This window comes from Vipera berus, assembly GCF_964194415.1.
Source record: "Vipera berus genome assembly, chromosome: 2".
NCBI lineage: Eukaryota > Metazoa > Chordata > Lepidosauria > Squamata > Viperidae > Vipera > Vipera berus.
Genome location: NC_138203.1, coordinates 241,827,302 through 241,842,594, shown reverse-complemented (window position 1 = coordinate 241,842,594; position 15,293 = coordinate 241,827,302).

The following is a 15,293-nucleotide window of genomic DNA, read 5'->3' as shown; positions in this document are numbered from 1 at the left end:
TGTGTTGTCTGGGTCCATTTGTTTTACTTAATAATACACATTAAATTCCTAATCTCTACCCCGTTTCTCCAACCATTGATAAAATACGTCCCGTATTTTGAAAAAATTCTGTATCTTCTTTTTCTTTAATCTTCAGCGTAAGTCTATCCATTTCTGCATAGTCCAGTATTTTACAGAATAACAGAGTTGGAAGGAACCTGGGAGTTCTTCTAATCCAAATCCCTGTCCAAGCAGGAGACCCTATGGATGTAGTCCTTGACTTACAACCACCATTAAGCCCAACATTTCTGTTGTTAAATGAGATGGTTGTTAAGTGAGGTTTGCCCCATTTTACAAATTTTCTTTCCATGGCTGTTGAGTGAATCACCGCAGTTGTTAAGTTAGTAATATGGCTGTTAACTGAATCTGTTAGGCGTCCCCCCTTGACCTTGTTTGTCAGAAAATCACCCTGGGACACTGCAACCGTCACAAGTCAGTTGCCCAGCATCCAAACTTTGATCATGTGACCATGGGAATGCTGCGGCATTTGTGAGTCACCTTTATTGTGTGCTGCTGTAACTTTGAATGGTCACTAAACAAACTGCTGTAAGTTGAGGACTACCTGTACCATTCCAGACAAATGGCTGCACATTCAAACAATCTTGTCCCAAGGAGAAAGAATTACCCAAAGGATCTCATCTCACCGTGTGGTGTTAGAAGGAGCATTTGCCCATAGGGCCATTCCAGAACCAACTGGGATGGATGTTAAAAGCAAACGGATTCTAGATCAGGAGAAGCTGTTTAATAAAAAAAAATTATCGCTTCCTGAGTGAAAAGAGAACTTTCCCGAGCTCTGCAGTTTTCAAGGTGAAGGGGCTACAAATATTCAAAGTGGGGTCCCCTCTTGTCTGAATGCATCCACATAAATTATGTATTAAATTTGTATGCCAACTATCTCACTCTGCTTTTGTCAAACTGCATTTGAAAGAAATACCGCTTAACAATAACAGTAATGATAATGATAATAATAAAGTTGGAAGGTACCTTGGAAGTCATCTAGTCCAACCCACTGCTCAGGCAGGTAACCCAATATCATTTCAGACAAATGGCTGTCCAGACTCTTCTTAAAAACATCCATGTTGGAGCATTCACCACTTCTGGAGGCAGGTTGTTCCACTGATTAATTGTTCTCACTGTCAGGAAGTTTCTCCTTAGTTCTAGGTTGCTTCTCTCTTTGATTAGTTTCCATCCGTTGCTTCTTGTCCTGCCTTCAGGTGTTTTGGAGAATAGCTTGACTCCCTCTTCTTTGTGAGATATTGGAACACTGTTATCATGTCCCCCCTCATCCTTCTCTTCATTAGACTAGACATACTCAATTCCAGCAACACTATACAACACTTCTGTGACGAGAGCAACACCAGGCTATTTTACAGAGCCCAGAATTAGGAAAGCATTGCTGACATACTGGATGGTGGTTTATGGCAGAGGTATCCAGCCTTGGCAGCTCCTGTTTTCTTGATTATCTCTTCTTCAGATGGCGTTTCTTCATTTTTCCAGTACTGAGCAAATACAGTTCTTGCTGCTGTTAATACATGCAGCATTAAATATACCTTTTCTTTATCATACTTTTCTGATATTATACCTAATAAAAATAGTTCTGATTTAAAATCTACATGTTTTAACATCTTTTCTAAACCCTATCCTGTTCTTGATCAACCGTGCAGGGTTACATCCCAGCTTTTCAACTTTTACCAAGATTATCATTAACAAATACATAAACTGTTTCTTTTTCAAGTACGTTCTTGATTCTTCAAAGCATCAGTCTGTTTTCAAAGCCCCAAATGTTCTATTTCAAGAGAAATTATGTATTACCATAAAAAGCCATGTACTGTACTGGACAGCATGATCCACAGATCCACCTTACAGTATATCGCCTTGAAATCCCATTCTTTCATGCCAAGTAAGATACAAAAATAAATTGTAAACAAGAATTTTCACAGCATTATTAGGCAGATTAAGGTGAGGTCCTAATTTGGGATGACAGGAAAAAAAGGAAATTTTTAATTATTGAATACGTTGCTATATTTTACCTGCTAAGGAAAGAAAGTAGCACACATGGCATTGTCTGTCATGTACCTAACTTTGGTGGAAGATGCATTTACTATTTTCTCTGAAAGCAGGAGAGAATGATTTGACTGGACTTGATCTCAAAGAAATATAAACTCTTAAGTAATTTTTTCTCATTCCACATTGCTGTGCCTCCAAACGATGAAAACCATCCCCTTTAACAGCTATGCAAAATAGGACTACCAGATCTGAAAAGTAAAAATCCAGCAATCAGTGGTTAGTGCAAAAAGTTGATTGGCTGAGCCTCTTTCTTAATACCTAGCTCACATGTATTTTCATTTGTTAATGGTATTGAGTGCCCTTGTTGAATAAAAAGGCAAGGTGTAAACCAAACAATAATAGCATTTTACTACAAAACAATAATGAATCCTTGGCTCTAAAGTAAACATTACAGCAAATATATAGTCATTACTAAAATCTGTATATTTCTTTACAAGCATCTTATTAAATAGATAACGTTCTGAGGATGTTGGCATATGTAGCTTTGGCAGGGTGGAGAATATGGAATATTTGGCCTCCTGAACTACATGGTGTCCTATCTTTGTAATCGTCAAGAAAGCACCTTTATATTTCACAGGGCTTTTGAGATAGCAACCATTTATTTATTAAAATATTCTACTAATGTGTTTTTCCTTTTGTTTTTATATTGCAAACTCATCCTGAGAAGGAGGTAATATATGCATTTGTATATGTTTAGATAAATAAATAACACCAACAAGTTTTGTAGATGTGGAAATCCAAAATACCACATCACAGAGTAAGATTATTTGATTTTATAGGGTGGGAGAGAACAGAAGAAGGAATGGCAGGGCTAAACAATATTTTGGATTTGATTCTAAAATGCACCTTTTGAATGCATGTCTGTTAACATATGAATTCTTGCTATTGCTATATCCTTTTCCAAAATCACATGGCACCTGAGGAAGGCAGACTTACAGAAGATGCAGCTGCTTTAAAGAGTTGCAACAGAAGTTACATTTCCTGTCCTGCAAGTTCTGAATTATTTTTGAACTACTATTCAGTCCTACTACATAACTGTAAGAGTCGACAATAGCAGGCCTGCTGGATCCTGTAGGAAGCTCCCCCACCCCCAAATAAAATGAAATAATATCAATAAGAAACATCATAGAAAACTTGCAGAGATTGTAGCAATTGAAATGGAGACACATCTGGAGCACCATATGAAATTAATAAACATGTAATATTGATGTATTGTATAATAATCAGAAGAGATTGCTAATCCCAAACACAATGCACAGTATTAGTTTGAAGGACTATGAACCCCTTCCTATGATTTCTTTTTTTCTATTTTATTAATTGCTGTCCTTGGATATAAACTGTCCAGAGCTATCTGAAAGTCAGACAGCCTCCAAGTCTTATTAAATAAATAAACCCACCCTACAAATGCTTCACTTTTTCGTGAACAACCTGCATATAAATGTAACAAAGGAAATCCAGATGTAGCTTTAAAAAGTCACTCTTGAAAACACTTGAGAATATGTTGAAATTGTCAAAGACAATTGAAGGACAACTGAAGGAAAGCACATTCGGTTCTGAATTTCAGTTAATCAATTTTATATACAGAGCTTTTATAACAAATAAGCTATGTTATGTCCAATTGTCATAAATTAATCTTTTTGCTAATATCAGTAGGTGACTGAATTGCACTGTTATTTAGGAAGAAAACAGTAGTGGCTTTTATACTTACCAGATAATTCCTACACTCACTGGAGAAGATTTTAGTTCTTGCCAGATAATTAAAAATGAAGTCTTCAAAATTTATTGCATATTCTACTAATATTGACAATATTTTTACTTCTGCTCTGACTTGTTCTTGAATATGATCATTTTCTACTTACTAAATTCACTAGACCTGACTAGAACATTCTAGAAATATAAATTTACCTTGGTAAAGAGTTACAGCACCAGTGTGATTTATTGTCAGTTAATATGTGTCTCCTGTATCCCGTTATGGATTCTAAAGATTCCCTGCTCCATTAATCAAAAGCAGATTCAGTATGGAATATCCTTGCTATGAAGGTCATTTGCAACTGGTAACAGCAGGAGATCTTCACACAAATCCATCAGACTGAAGTGACTGGCTATAATCTGGACACTTTCACAAAGCATTTATCAAGTACACAGAGCATTTGAATTTGTACAAAATAATCCCCAATAGGGTAAAGTCATTGCACTAACATTTTCATCCTCTTCATCATCATCATTATGATCATCATCACCACCACCATCCTCTTCCTCCTCCTTCTTCTTGCTGAAACCTATGCATGTAACTAGAAACAAATAAAAATAAATAAGTACAGCAGATCAGTATGGTACAGATATTCTCCATCACAATTAGTTGATAAGCTTCTATTACAATAGCTTTGGTCCTGGCATCCCACCAAAAACCATTTAGACAGAGAGAAAGGATTCTACTATTATCCAGAGTGAGGACACTTAGGCTTCAGAACCCATAAGAGATTAAAGGGACATGGACCTTCAGGCAGACCATCCCTGAAATAACCCCAGGACTTTGGTACTGCTTGTACCCATAGTTTCACCTGGCTACCCTCAACTTGTTGAGGTGAGCTTTTGAGTGTCAGCAAAGATATTGCTGTTTGTTTGGCATTTATTTTGCAACCCAAGTTTATTTATTTATTTATTTTATTTTAATTCCATTTATATCCCGCCCTTCTCCGAAGACTCAGGGCGGCTTACAAGCTTAGCAGTAGCCTTCATTCTATGTATATGCCTGCTTATTAGGGCTTTCACACACACACCCCAAGCGGCATTATTACAAAGTCAGCTTAATTGCCCCCAACAATCTGGGTCCTCATTTTACCTACCTCGGAAGGATGGAAGGCTGAGTCAACCTTGAGCCTGGTGGGATGCGAACCTGCACTAATTGCAGGCAGCTGGTGTTACTTAAGGAGGCATTAGCCCACTGCTCCACCAAGGCTCTTTGATCATATTCAATTTTATTTTGGGAAACTAACTACAATTTTGAGGGAAAACTTAAAAATCCCAAAGGCTATATCTCATTTGAAATACACACACACACATCCAAACATATAACTGATTTATTTCTAAAATTATAGTGCCATATCTGACATAAAAATAAATAGTGGCTATTATAATGTTTCCTTCCCACCATAAACAATACACAAAATTGCATGTATTAGGGAAAAGATGCCACCCTCATTGTATTTAGAGGGAGAGCTTGATAAATTATGTGCATACTGTCCTAGTTCTAAGTGCCTCCTCCAAGTCAAATGGCCCTGGGATGAAAAATAGATTACATCCTGCTAGGGGAAAAAATCAAGAGACCACAACAACCACACAAAATAATATATTAATCAAATGTCAAAGGTAAAATAGGAAAGCGAAACTTAAACAGGAGGTTCATCTCTACACTTTCTCTACTACAGCATTCTTGACCAAACAGATCCATCTTTGATTCATTTTTTATTACAACCTCTTATTCTGTGAACAGCATTTCAATAACCATCTCAAATAGGAGACAGCTTTCTTGGTCTGTTTTTTTTCCCCTTTACTGATGTGGTTTGTGCCTCCATCATCTGGTTGGAGCACTGATTGATAATAGGTGGTAATAACAAGCAATGACTACAATGCTGGTGCTGCAGTGGCTAAAATATCTTCCATTAATGGAATCATTTTAGTTGAGCTTTCCAAGTCAATCAGTGGTTTTAAGATGGAGGTTGACGTTATAGCTTAGAAATGTTTACAGTCCTTTCAATACAGACTTTTTTCTGAACTTTTCTTTCTTAGTAATATTTTTGAAAGAAGTCCAAATGGATTATTGTTCTTGCTCCAATCCAAACCAAACTGTTTCTAAAATCCTTACCTAATACTAGTCCCTTGCATTCTCATACTTATTAAAATCTCATACTTATTAAAATGTGGTTCTTTTGTTTTGCATCTGAGTTTACTTTGTTGGAGGCCCTCCATGTTTTAGGGTTCTAAATGTCTTTGATTTTGGTTTAGTATTATTTCATTTTTATAGATCAGGGGTCTTCAAACTTGGCCTTTTTATGACTTCTGGACTTCAACTCCCAGAATTCCTCAGCCAGCATGCCTGGCTGAAGAATTCTGGGAGTTGAAGTCCACACGTCATAAAAGGGCCATGTTTGAAGACTCCTGGTATAGATTAAAGGCTTTGATTATGACCTCATTTTAGTACATCAGAGCAAGTTGGTGATTGCTGGTAGCAGGTTTTGGGACTATGGGACCTTCTGAGCTTTATGCAGACCACGTGGCTATATATGTATGACCAGGTTGTGGTTTCATCTGGCTGATTTAATATCCCTTGTCTGGCCTTCAGGTGATTTGGGACAGAAGCATACATGGCTATCACCTTGTTTTGGATGACTCCTTTAAGTCAGCAATGGCGAAAGAAGTGGGGCAATGCAGCTGAAATACCAATCAATGGTTGGCAAGATGGCATGGTGATAAGAATGAACCTGGCAAAGAGAAGCTTGGTCATACATCTCTACAAGCTGATGTTGAGTGAGATCATCATGTGGCACAAAATACCATCAGTATGCTGAATATCCAGTTCACTTCTTCACTCCAGGATAACCATGTGATGCTATGGAGGCTCTGTCTTAAGTCTTCACGACAACCCTTGCTAGACTTACTAATTCAGGGTTTTGGGGCCCTTTTGTTCTGGGGACTTTCCAGCTCTTGTCCAGAATCAGATTGCACTACCTCAAATAGATTGACTGACTAATTGATTGATTGATCATGTGCTATTGTCAACTCTTAGATTTTCTCCTAACCCATCTGCTCCTAACCCATCAGAACCAGTGCACAATTGGGCTTCCTCCCAGACTTTTCAACAAACAAGTTGCAGCCATAGCCAGGAGGGCATTTGCACAATTTTGTGGCCTGGCAAAGAAGACTCTGCATCCCAGAAGAGTTCCTGGGAGGAGAGGAAAAAGCAGAGAATTAGCTTCCATTCAATAAATAGATGGGAAAAAGGATTAATTTCACACTCTGTAAGAGAGATGTAATCCCAATGAAATGTATGTGAAAGTGCTTGAAGATAAATGAATGCAAAATCTGACTATCAACAAAGATTTTATTGCTTTTTACAAGAGTAATACAAGTATTGGCAGCTTTATTGCAATATGCAATCTTTAGGTAATACAATAGGTATAGATTTATTAGGCTTCCCAAGCCTCTCCATATTTCAGAACTCTAGCTGATCATTATGCCTTATTGATGAGTTTTCGGAGGCATCTTATTTATCCCTTGCCCAATGGAAAACAAGGCAGTGAACCAAGATTACTTTGGGTAATAGAGTCCTTCTTTGTAGATCCTTCTGTATTGACTCTGCCTAACTGGATTACAAAATTGCAGCAATAAACAAAGAGTGTTTTCTGAGACATGCTGTGTGTTTTCTCTTTGGGGTAGCAAATACATTTGCTTAAGCAAATCTCCACTTGCTTTGGTCATGCATCTCTTCAGCTTACAAATTGAAGATTTACAAACAGAGAAAGCCCTTAGACCCAACTGGTCACTTTAAGCCATTCTAGTTGAATTACAAAACTGGTCTGGGTTGGGCTACAGTACTTAATAGGAAATTCTTACAGGGTTCATACTCTAGATTTATCTCTCTCTTTTTTCAGCCTTATATTGTTATATTTCTGTTTGGGAATCTCTACCCCCTCTACTCCCTTCAAAAGTGTTTTTTTTAAAAAAATCCAGCAACCTGCTGTTCAATATTGCTTCATTCCTAAAATGAAGAGAAAGATTCCCAGCATGCAGTATGGTGAGTTTAGGCAGAACCACAAGACAGCAAGAAAGCCAGGAACAGAAGCCTAAATGATGAAGCAAGACATTGAAGAGCATTAGAGCTAACAGTTTGAAGTTCATCTCAGACAGCAAAATTTGTTCCCTAACACAGAGATATCTACAGGTTCCTTCTGTGAACTTATTCTTAAATTCACTTGTATAAAATAAAATTCTTTTTTTCCTCTGAATGACTAGATTAAAAGTGGGATTAGTGGGCTACATAGTATTGTAAAGCAGGCATTGCAAATGAAGACCGGCTTGGGATAATGGCTAAGGAGTTGGATTAGAAAATAGGAGAGTGTGAATTTTAGTCCCACCTTTAGTCATGGAAACCAACTGGGTGACTTTATCAGCCCAATCTACTTTACAGGGTTGTTGTGTGGGAATATGCAAAAGGGGAACATTATATACAACATCTTGAGTTGTAAAAAAAATAAAGATATCAATTTAATAATAATAGATGTAGGCCAACAGGGATCGTGAGTTGTACCACTGCACGGAAAAGAAAAATAGAAAGTGGTTACACCTAGTGTTGTCCTGACATATCACCAAGAGCAATGAATCTCCTTTGAGTTAGCAGAAAATTGTACCACCATGAAAATATTTGCTATCCTCAGGGCCGGCTCCTTTCTAACTTTGTTGCCCTTATTCCTAGTCCCTGAAGAGGGAGACACACAGAGAGAGCCATCCAAAGTAATGGATGGCAAAGCCTAATCGAGCTGGCATGCCTTGAGGTTTTGTTTAATTAGTGTCAAAATAAGTCAGGGAAACACTATTGGACTAGAGAAAAGTTGGAAGATTGTGGTAGTGTACGTGGCAATAAAAACAGATGCTGCTGTTGGTGTCCTGATTAGGTGCAAGTGAAAAAAGTCTGTAAGTACCTGATTATTTGCTACAAGAAAAGGGACCTGAAAGAACATGGCAACACACACACACACAAATCTCTAGCAAGTATGGCCTTGGCTCATTCCTTTTCCAGAGTTCCCATCTTCTCAACACTGTTTCCCCTTCTTGGCAGACCCACAGTAGGCAAGTAGGCCGAGATATCCCAGGGACAAGAAAAAAACATACCTGTAAACAAAATGTTTCTCTTATTCCAAAAAGCAATGACCTGAGCAAATGGGGTCTGGCCATTCAGAAATTAGACTTGTTGCCTCTCAATCCCTGATGTACTCTTGCAGCCTTGCAAGAAGCTATTGGTACACTTTTCCACACCTTCCTGTTGCCATTGACAACAGAAGCTTCTTTTTAGGTTCAGTCTTCTTCCTCTCCTTTTTGGATTTGTCTATCAAGTTAGGTGGGATCTAACTGAGCCACTAATTTGTCTCTGAAATGCCTTCTGCAGGAAAAAAGAATGAGGTCTGAGGGATAAGGGCCAATGCTGGTCAGGATTTGATCTTTATGTTTACTTTAGGCTTTCCTTTGTGTTTTGGAAGCAAGGACTGTAATACGGAAACATGAAGACAATTTTATTTATTTATTTAGGATCCAGGGCTTTTTTTGTCATAGAACGCTCAGAACGGAGTTCCGGCACCTTTTTTGGATGGAACCTTGTAGGGTAGGCAAGGCGGGTTGTATGACATGTGTGAGTTCTGGCACCTTTTTCTTTTACAAAAAAAGCACTGGTAAGATCCAATCTGGATCGGACACTTGGACCAGAGGCCTAGTCTTCTGAGCTTTTGGATTTGTCCTGGAGCCCACTCTCAGAGAACGTCTCTCTACCAGAATGTGTGCTTTGGTCTGCTTTATGTATCGTATTTATGTGGTGCCTGGTTGGGGGGGTGGCTTTCTATTGGTTGATTGGTGTGTGGATGGCTCGCTATTGGCTGTTGTTTTTCTCACTCTCATTAGAGTTGCCATCTTTTAATACAATACGATATGAGGTATAAAACATTTTTTGTTTGTTTTTGTGCCTTCAAATTCTGGTGACCTAGAATATTCTTGGCAAGATTTCACTTTATCCTTGTCTCCTTTCTAGGGCTGCAAGAGAGTGACTGGCCCAAGGTCACCCAGCTGGCTTTGTGCCCAAGGTAGAACTAGAACTCCCCACTTCTTAGTTTCTAGGCCTGGTACTTTAACCAATATGACAATAAAATGCATTGTGTTATACTTATATTATAGTATCCCCTGGACTGAAACAGAAGACTGTAATGAAACAGTGCAAAACAAGACAGATGCTTCTGGCAATGCTCGAGGGCTAAACGCTCAGTGTAACAGAGCTGTTTCAGAAGTTTTTTGAAATGCCATTCAGGAACTGCGTGGATCTCCAAGAGTTCCTGAATGAAGAACTGCAACACAAAAGTTATAATCTCTGAACTTCCAGAGCTAGAAATTGGAGAGGGAGGCCGATCAGGCACCTGCAGCAGCTTCACATGATCATGCTCCTGGGCAGAGGAGACCCAATTCAGAATATTAGCATCCCATTCCTGAGGGAGCATCTTAGCAGCTATGGAAGGCTGAGCAAACGTGATCAGAATAATCATCTGGAGACGAGAGAGCAGCAACACCATAATCAAGCCGCCTCAGCACCTGGGATGATATAAAAATAGCTTCCAGTCCTTTTCCCTCTATTGCAAAGACTTGTCTGCATCAGAACCTGTGTTCCTGACACTCTTGTCTCTTGACCATCATTTGCCCTGTATGTATGTATGTATGTATGTATGTATGTATGTATGTGCTTATTATTAATTAATTAATTACTACACTGCCCATCTCATCTAAGTGGCCTGAAATCTGGATCAGCTCTTAGAATTCTCTGCATTTGAACACTGGCCTCCTGTGGCCCTGTTTCTGTTTCTGCCCCTCTCTTAACTATAGATAACTAACAGATTGCAAATTGCTATGGCTCAGGCTACAGCAGAAGTTACAACCTCCTGGAACTTTGCAAGGCTTATGTGTTTTCTGAGCAATTACTCCTCGCTTTTATCAAAAATGTTTATTTATTTGACAATACAGCCTTTCAAAATGGCATTTGCTTGTTATTCTGTTTTGCACTGGCTAGCACAGGATGAGAAAAGCCCTGCTGTTTGTTCTGTGCCTCCCTCACCATCAATAGGGGAGGCCTTCTTAGATGTTCTTACCAAAAGTTGTATTCAATCCTAGCTAAGTGGTAACTGGTGTATCCCATTGCTATAACCAGAGAGGGATTTATAGGGGATAATCAGCACTTTCAAGTCACTGGTTACCCACAAGTCACTGGTTGCCAATTTAGCAACTTTAGGAGAGATGTTACCTTGCAATGGCAAAGCTAACCTGCCAGTACTGTTGCCTCCACATTCTACTCCAGTTGCAACTCTCTCATTATCACCAAAGCCTGTTCCATTTCAAGCATGTTTCAATAATATAAGTGGGTAGTGATGAAGGGATAAGTAACTGCCCCTAAAGTTTCCTAGTCCAGGTAGAATATCAAATGATGTATCAAAGAAAGTTGGATGAAGCGCTTGCTTCAGCAACTTACATACTAAAATTGGAACAATACAGAGAAGTCTGAGCAAGTTGGATGAAGGCCACCTGGCCACCATTTCCACCTGCTGTTTAAACAGTACAGTAATTATAAGTCCCTTGATCGAAGGGAATCTTTCATTGGGAAGCATGATCCTATTCAGACTAGTGAGATGTGATGTTCCCAGACAGATCTACAGCAACATGGTCTTGAAATGATTTTATTTTGCCTATCCAGACCTTGACAGTCTCCAGAAATGAGATCGTGTTTTTTATGACCTGCCTGATTTGGCTTGGAGTGTTAATGTACATCTGACTATCATTGACATAGGTCAGGGGTCCCCAACCCCTGGTCTGTGGACCAGTACCGGGACGCAGCATGCCAGCAACTGGTCTGCACAAGCAAAGTTCCATCCGTGGGATGCAGGCAGCACACAAAACCAGGCACTCTCAGGTCCATGGAAAACCTTTCTCTACGGAACCGGTCCCTGGTGCCCAAAAGGTTGGGGACCTCTGGCATAGGTACTAATCAACCTCATACTGAGTCACAAGCTGACCTCACCTAGCAATTCCATATAGATGTTAAATAACATGGGGAGAACAGTGAACATATTAGTGTATTCTGCTCCATTCTGCTTCTTAAAACTTTTCCCTCTCTGCTCTGACAATATCCCAAATAAATTGCTCTACTGTTACAGATGGTTCCTTATCTCAAACAATCATTTCCACAAGCCTTGATTCATATTGAGTCTGACATTAGATAGTGATAAAATCGCCATAAAATTTGGTAGGATTTATCTAATGTCATCTGTCTCTCTGTCTGCCTGCCTGTCTGGAAACCAACCTGTACAACAACAGATTCACAAGATCTATAGCTGCTACAAGACATTGTATAGTTTATTTGAGATCAAATAAATTCTATCATCAGCAGTTCTTTCTGCCTTTATTTCTTTTTGGAATCCAAAACATGACTATTATTTTTTAAAAAAAAAGCAATTTTCTCTACTGCATCTTCTGTGTCTTCAGAGGAAATATTAATGTATTTTTCCATTAATATTTTACAGTGCTTGGACAATGTGCAAACATAACTGCTGCTTTCAACAAATCCATGTATTCCCAATACTTACATGAGTAGCAGTAAAACAAAAATAAAACCCTAAAAAGACTGTAAATAGAAGTCAGTGTTTTTCCTTCGTGATCTGCATGTTTACAGTTCTCAAGTATTTGGAGATACATGAATTAATTAATATACATTTGAACAAAATCAGTATGGGTCTAATATCATAGTTATACCATCCTATTAGAATTTAACTCTTGGTTCGTGGAGATACTCTGTGTTATAAAATGAAAGTTTATAAGCAATTCCCTTGCTCTCCACACAAACACACACACACACACACACACACACACACACATTGACTTATCACACCTTTTCTCCAGGAAAGCTCAGGACCTGATGTAATAATAATAAAATTGGAAGGGACCTTGGAGGTCATCTAGTCTAACCCCCTATTCAGGCAGGACAAATGGCTGTCCAGTCTTTTCTTAAAAACTTCCAGTGTTGGAGAACTCACAGCTTCTGGAGGCAGGTTGTTTCACTGGTTAATTGTTCTAACAGTCAGAAAGTTTCTCCTTAGTTTCAGGTTGCTTCTCTCCTTGATTAGTGTCCATCCGTTGCTTCTTGTCCTGCCTTCAGGTGCTTTGGAGAATAGCTTGACTACCTCTTCTTTGTGGCAGCCCCTGAGATATTGGAACACTGCTATCATGTCCCCCCTAGTCCTTCTCTTCATTTATCTAGACATACCCAATTCCGGAAACCGTTCCTTATATGTTTTAGCCTCCAGTCCCCTAATCATCTTTGTTGCTCTTCTCTGTACCCTTTCTAGAGTCTCGACATCTTTTTTACATCGTCGTGACCAAAACTGGATGCAGTATTCCAAGTGTGGCCTTACCAAGGCATTGTAAAGTGGTATTAATACTTCACATGATCTTGATTCTATCCCTCTGTTAATGCAACCTAGCACTGTGTTGGCTTTTTTGGCAGCTGCAGCACATTGCTGGCTCATATTTAAGTGATTGTCCACTAGGTCTCCAAGATCCCTCTCACAGTTACTACTATTGAGCAAGGTATCACCTATACTATACCTGTGCATTTGGTTTTTCTTGCCTAAGTGTAGAACCTTACTTTTTTCACCACTGAATTTCATTTTGTTAGATAGCGCCCAGTGTTCAAGTCTGTCCAGAACCTCCTGTATCTTAAGCCTGTCTTCTGGAGTGTTGGCTATTCCTGCCAGCTTGGTGTCATCTGCAAATTTGATGAGTTCCCCATCTGTCCCCTCGTCCAAATTGTTGATGAAGATGTTGAAGAACAGAGCCCTGGGGCACCCCACTACACACTTCCCTCCATGTAGATGCAGTTCCATTGAGGACCACATGCTGAGTACGGCCTGTCAGCCAGCTACGAATCCATCTGGCAGTGATGCTGTCTAACCCACATTTTTCTATCTTATCAAGTAGTAGGTTGTGATCTACTTTATCAAATGCCTTACTGAAGTCCAAGTAAATTATATCCACAGCATTCCTCTGGTCTACTAATTTTGTCACTTGGTCAAAGAATGCAATAAGATTTATCTGACATGATCTGTTTTTGACAAACCCATGTTGGCTTTTAGTAATGACTTTATTTGCCTCTACGTGTTCACTGATTTGTTGTTTGATTATCTTTTCCAGAATCTTAAAAATTGTATTTATTCAATCTCTTCTTTGAAGACGTCAGCAAACGTTATACACATTAAGCTGCCTTGTCCCAAAGGTCCTTGTTCAGAAAGGTGCTTTCAAACTGGAGAAGCCTCTTGGATGAGAAGCAAAACATCTTCAAGGAAAAAACAAAGTGCGGTTGCCTTTTGAAAAAAGCACTTTTGGGACAGCCATGACCTGGATGACTGAGAATCTCCATAGACATTAAGCTGCCTTATAAGCATGACTGTGTTGCAACATTTATTAGCTACAGACAAGCGTGTTTCTGAGTTCCACTTTGTAGTAACAGGGTCTAAACCTGGGCCCTTTTTGCCTCAGTGGCACATTGGTTATACTTTTTAGAACATCTGAAGAGATCCCTTCATCCTGTACAATTGAATTTATGTCTTGGGTTGGGTTCCTCCTGATGTTTTTAAAGTAAGCATAGGAATTCTATCCCCTCTCCAAATGCCCAATCCATTGCCTTATTTGAATATATGGAAAGGAATATATATTCTTCAGCCAAACTCATCTGTTAGGTAAGGTAAGGTAAGCTCTTGCAAATATGAAAACCTCTGAGATTTGAGAAGAAAGCACTATCGGATGTATAGCACTGTGTGTGTCTCTAAAACTGGGCTCATACTTCACACTGTTGTTAATTGAACATACCACTTGGCTAGGTTTATCCCTCAATGAAATGGACTAAACCCAAAGCAACGAATTGCATTATAGTTTGCTATATTGTGGGAATGTGACTGAAGTGACAAGATTCTGTCATTTGTTCAGTAGTAGTCCTGGCACAAATTTCTTTAGGATGATGGAAGGCTGCCTTGGAAACTACAACAGGGATAGAAGAGAAACGGACTTGAAGATGCTAGGTTCAGTGGTAAACCTCCATGTGGCCTAATCCCCAGTCCATTTCAGAAACCTCACAAAAGCAGCAAGCACAATATAGTGGCCTCCATTTTTCTAAACCGGTTTTGATTTGCAGGCTGGCAAAAAGTATTGAAAAATGAATCCTGTTACTTCAATCATGTGGTGTGCCTTCATCCCCTCAGAAAACATTCTCATCTGCAGGGGTAATTGGAAGAAAGAAGCAAAGCAGCTTAAATATTTTCCTTTAATATAAAACAGTACTGGTTCATTAGATTATCATGCAGTGAATACAGCCAAATTCTACTTTAGCAATGGGG